The sequence below is a fragment of the Cryptomeria japonica genome, chromosome 10 (assembly GCF_030272615.1).
Source record: "Cryptomeria japonica chromosome 10, Sugi_1.0, whole genome shotgun sequence".
Classification (NCBI taxonomy): Eukaryota; Viridiplantae; Streptophyta; class Pinopsida; order Cupressales; family Cupressaceae; genus Cryptomeria; species Cryptomeria japonica.
In genome coordinates, this window is record NC_081414.1 from 272,906,704 (window position 1) to 272,913,004 (window position 6,301).

A 6,301-nucleotide genomic window follows, 5' to 3' on the forward strand; every position below is an offset into this window, starting at 1 on the left:
CAAAACATATAGATTCTTCCCAAACATTATAACATTACAATACAAAACAATATCTATTTTAAAATAAATTAATTATTACAATATTTAAAAACAAAATACTATCTATTTTAAAATAAATTTATTATTACAATATTTAAAGACAAAATAATATCTATTTTAAAATAAATTTATTATTACAATATTTAAAGACAAAATAATATCTATTTTAAAATAAATTTATTATTGAGAAAAATATAGCAGTAAAAGGATATCCTAGATATGCATAGACATTTTCCTAAATACTCAACTTCTACACAACAAATAAAAAAACCAAGACTGTTATATTCATTCCACCAAACTTCTATACGGTAGTATCCACAAGAACAATATTTTTTTTAACCAGCAATGATTGCTACCAAATACAGTAAAACGAAAAAGCTGGGTTATGGACGGCAAGAAGACTTTGGAGGATATATATTGTAGCCTATATTCCAACCGGTTCAAAGAGACACTTTTTTATTACTTCCTCCATTTCTGAACTGTCTCTCTCCATGTAAAACAATTGCATTGATCTCGCAGTGTTAAAAATCAGCTTCCTACACCGCTCTCCCATTTCTCTGTTGTTAATCACTTCCCAATTTAATTTCAGCAGAGCACTCTGCATAACAGAATTAATATGATCCATAGCTTCTTTTTCTGATGCTTCAGGATGATTTCTAATGAACTTCTCTATCGCCCAAGGTTTACCTCGCCTTCTCTTGTCCTGAATGATTGTGTCAACACTCAATACCAGTAATTCCATCATAAAACACAAAGTTAGATGGGATGAAGCAAAAAATATTTCATTTTACCTGGTAAGTCTTTATATCCTTAGCCAAGGTCCCCGTCAAAGCCACCAGGTAGAGAAATCTGGATCCATTACCAAATTTTACAAGAACCTCGTCGGAAAGGAGGTCACCAGTAAAAAGTATGGAGGTTAAAATAACTGTGGCTACACCCATCGATTCTTTCGCATTCTCTGTATATTCTTCCATGGAACGAATGTATTTCATTTGCATCCGTTCTGTTTCTTTCGAGTAGGATGCAAGAAGAACCTCCCACTAGACGAATACAAATAATTAAGAAAAATATAGTTGTGCAAAATATGAAACAAGAAATCAATTTTTGTTGGAGAATTTGATGAAGAAATCATATAATACATACTAGATTTCGGAGGTAGGGTAATACGTCACGGCCCTGTCTGATCCTTCCTTGTTCTGCAATTTGATTGAGTGTATCATACAATGCCTTGAAGCAGATTTTCATCTCTTCGGCCATGCTGTTTACCAGAGATAAATCCCACCTAAAACTCCCATTGATAAGAATGATTTAGATGTGTGAAGAATGTATTGCATGTTTCCAGTGAATCAATCAAATGAAAAGTGAAATTGGTTTTTACCTTTGAACAGCTTCAGAGAAGACCATAATGTCTGCTACAGAACAGTGCGATTCAAAAAGATCACTTAGAATGACTGTCAAGATTGCAGTTTTTGTGTAGACAGCTCTGCATGTGGCGAACTCTGGCTCAAACATGCTCGTAGAAATGATGAAATATGTTTGTACCACATTTTTTTGTGTGAAAAACTTGTTGAAACCACATAATTCCAACCACCTTTCAACAATTGAGTGCAATTTATTTCATTAATAATTTTGTCTTTGCTATAAAATACAAAAAGGAAGGCAAATATGGCATAGAAATTTATCAGGCTGTCCTTACCTCTGAATATGTGGAATCTCATTCTGGTGCATAGACTGCATATTGTTGAAGTCAAGTTTGGCCAGTTCTAAATATTTTCCATTGCTTACATTTGGCATCCTGATAAACAAATTTGTCATATTTTGCAATAGAAAATTGGCAAAGGTAGGGATTTAACGAGTCTAAAGTTTAGAGATCATACAAATACAAAGCCTTTGACAGCCAAACATCGTTTTCCCCTCCGTATTGCTCTATATAGCTCCTTGCCTCCAACCTTGGCATACTTCTGTGCCATGGATACTTCAGAACATATTCCACCTGATACAAATTGGGTTTTATTTCTTTGTAGTTCACAACATAAGAGCACCTCATATTTAGCTAAAATATCATGGTATAGTACCTCTCCTTGAAGGTCCTTTTTAAGAGCCCATTTGTCAAAAGTGCCCACATTCTGAACAGCATTTGTCAAGTATTTGTGGGTAAAGAGTCTTGCTTCTTCCATTATTGTTTCTCCTGGAAATGCAACGTGAGAAAAACGATGAACGTTGAACATGTCCGTAACTGCTCTATGGGTCTGACCCATGAAGCAAAAGAACTCTCCATTCTTGTCCCTAAAACCTTTCAGAGCGTCTGCGAAAAGATGAAGGGTCAAATTTAACTAGTCAAAAGATGTAAAATGACCAGAATGTTTGTAAACTCTTTGTTTAATCTTGTCACCTGATGATACATTATATCCGTGGAGCCTGAGGATCCGAAGGGCCATGGAAGTGTCATCAATATCAGTCACAGAGCTGTGTTTCGCCCATCCAATGCCCTCATCGTTCCAGTGTCTGTGAATCAATTTAAGTTAACTATATGGTAATGGATCAGTATATGGTAATGGATCAGTGAGTCTGATCTGAAATATCGATGCTAAAAAGTAGAGACACAATAAAATCTAGAAGCAATTAAGATAAGACAGTTTTTTATTTAAAATGTAGTTCGATGCCCAGGCGCTCAAGGGTGTCAACGGCCCACAGACGTGCAAACAGGTCTATCGGATATTGGCAAGGTGCTGCAATTTATTCATTACCATATCTTATCATCTTTCTTCTGTTCTACGGTTACTATCTTATACAATTCAAATTCATGAAGTTTCTACAATTCATAATGATCAATAAGCTAATTTCTAGATTAGATTATGTGGGTTTTTGTTGTCAACGTTTCAGATCAAACTCTATGGTCCATCATCAGAACAACTAACCACATAAAACAATTGAAATCATAAAATTTGATCTGAAACATTAATAACAAAACAAAAAAATCTACATAATCTAATTCAAACAAACATTAATATATTGATCTATACAACTTTTAAACTTTTAATACATAAATAAATAAATAAATAAAGCATGTAATGTAATGATCGGTACCATGGTCATCGAACTTGTTGACAACAAAGGTCAAGTACTCCAAACACTTTTTGTCTCCAGTACGAATAAAAGCGGCAGCTGTAGAGGCAGGGGAGTTTAGGAAGGATCCATCCTTCAACTGAAGTTTCATTATTTTATCCCAATCTATTATTTCCTGCAACCCCTCCAATGAATAAAGAATTGTTGTTGGAACAGCGTGGATAATATTCAGCGGAATTCTAGGATAACAAACCACCATCACCCACAAACAGGGTATAATCACAACCATTTTCGAGTAAAGAAAATTCAACCACAACTAAAGTGATGTTATCACAGAGAGACTGACTCACTTTTCAAGCTTGGTCTCTCGCTTCTGGTTAATCTGTTTTATGAAGGGCAAATCATAGGGAAGATCCAATCCTAAACTCTTGGCTTCTTTGAGCATTGAAATAAACACAAATTCAAATCCACATGGCCGGTGATTATCTGCTTCCTTCTCCATTCGCTCAGCATGATTCTTCACAAATTCAACACCTGCAATTTGTTATAAAGACATTATTAATTGGAACCCATGAAAACAAAAGAAAACAGCAAATTCTCCATTCTTTCTCATTCTGAATGAAACATATCTATGCAATTATATCTCACTAAATTAAAATAAAGGCATTTACAACCTTTCCTGATTTGGGTTTCGCCTGTAGACCAGAGAGTAAGGGTAATAATGCATGCAACAGTAGTTAGAATCCGATCATACGATAAGAAGCACGATTGTTGACCCCAAGAGCCATCGCTCAATTGATTTTTCAGAATCCATTCAAGTGTCTAAGGAAATTGAGGGCAATCGGACCCATCCAGAGCAGGCACCCTTGCAACCCACGCAGTATCGTAGGCAGAAGGACTTATATCGCCATCACCCATTGATTTAAACATTTTCTTTATCTCTGATATCAATGTCTGTACCCTCTTCTCTTTCCCTCCTCTATCTGCACACTGAAACAACCCCAATATACATTAATTTCAGCAAATTACCGTGTGATTAAACCACAACTCTACTAACACAAGAAATAAATGTTGAGCTTTCATAAACCAGTCAGGACACAAAGAAACAAATGCAATTCTACTCACACAAGAAACAGATGTTGAGCTTTCATGAACTTTCATGAATCAATTAGAACATAAGAAACAAATGTAACTGTACCAACACAAGAAATAAATGTTGAGCTTTCATGAATCAATTGGGACACAAGAAACAAATGTTGAGCTTTTATGGATCAGTTAGAACTAAAACAAACCTGATAAAATGTTATTGACAGCGAATCGATTGCATCATCTTTCCGAATTTCAGAAATAAATTCTTGCTTGACTGAAAGATTATCTATATCACAAAATTGTGTAAACAACTTGACATTGCATTGAATTAAAGGGAAATGAGCAACACAAACACATATAAATATAATATACCAGTGACAGCAGAGTGAGAAAGACACAGGGTTTTAAGAGCATGCTTGCCCCTATCTGAATTGTGAAGGAAAGATTGTGGAATGGTGCAGTGTCTGCCATTGATCTCAGAGAGAGGACATCTTGCAATGTTAAGATTGCATGGAAAAGAAACTTGCGCCATTTTTCTTAAGAATTTCAACTGAGCAACTCCAGGTTTTATATACATAGAAGGGATCAATTACAATGATGATTCCCTTCACCCCCCACACTCCCCCCCCCAAAAAAACTTTTGTATCTTGTACTGATTGCCTCATCTTTTTTTGAAGCTTTCAAACAATTCCCAAAAATCCTTAAATTTGTACACTTTATCTGATGCTGGAAAGAGATTCCATATAAATCTTTGAAAATACTTTGTTTGGGATTCCCCTTGTTTCTTTCGATAGAATAAATGATTCTCACGTACAGGACCTCTCTTAATGTTTATTTTATAATTTGGTTATTTGCTATATTTGAGTGCCAATTGGTTCACTTAATTATTTAATTTTGTTTATAAATTAGTTTGTACTAGAGTTTTTTATATTTTTTTAAGGGTTTGTGTTTGGTTTCATTTTATGTAATTTTATTATATTTTCATTTGTATATTATATTATTTTAGAATAGGAGATCTTTATATTTGTGACAAGTTTTTATTTATTTATTTATTTATTTATATACATAGTTATAAAAATCATTGCAAACTACTTTTTATTTGATGTCAAAAATTAGTTTTCGATGGTTAGTGTAGACACCTAAAATTATCCTAGTTTAATTAAATAAATATTTTATTTATTTATTATTTTATCCCAATCCTTCTATTAACTAAATAGATCTTTATTTATTTAATTAATTCACTAAGCTTTTTCTACCCTTTCCCCATTTAAATAATTATTTTTATTAATTTAAATTGTTTTTTTTCTTAAATTAAATAAATATTTTATTTATTTAATTGGTCCCACTTTTTCTATTAATTAAGTAAATTTTTATTTATTTAACTAATTCATTGGCTTTTTCCTTCTATGCCACTTGTCATTCATCTCTTAATTTACCTTTAACCACCTCTCTAATATTTTCTTATTTCCTATACCCACTCTTTAATCCGAGTTGACTATTTATCCATCCACCTCTTAATCCTAGCCCTCCATTTCTAGGGTACTCTTTATAAAAGAGGATTTTTTTTCTCTATCCATCCCTAATACTCTAATAAGAAATCAATCACTCAAGCATCTACACAACCACAATCTGTTCTTTATTGTGCTCTTGTACACATACAAAATCTGAGAGAAACCAATATATCAAGCAATATCAATGGTGATATGAAACAATGGAGATCAAACCCTATTGAGCATGGGAAGGTGTAATCTTGCTAATTTGTTGTCTTGCATGTTTTAGGTTCTTCATTGGTTTATGGTAGATTTCTTTGTAAAACTAAAGTTTAATGTGGTTGAATCTTATTTGTTTGTGCAATATCTTGAATATCCCAATTCCATCATATACAGTTTGGCATGCTCGGTGGGACCCAATCCCTGTTTTATAATATTTTAAGTGTTTTCAAATTTGAAGATTTGACATTTGCAACGATTTTTAATTCTGGCGCATTTGCAATCCTTTATATCGTGTCTCCAATTTTTCATCACATTTTTGTTGTTGCAGGTTTTTAGGGTTTTGCAGGTCCTGATCTTAGTGCCCTTTTGGTCATTATTGTTGCATTTTTGGTAGA

The 6,301-nt window shown here is 33.4% G+C and overlaps 1 pseudogene; it reads right to left on the reverse strand.

Annotated features, from left to right (window-relative positions):
- Window positions 1-463: 463 nt before the first annotated feature.
- On the reverse strand, window positions 464-4,726 carry LOC131035461 (bifunctional levopimaradiene synthase, chloroplastic-like; annotated as a pseudogene).
- Between the last annotated feature and the right edge of the window lie 1,575 nt (window positions 4,727-6,301).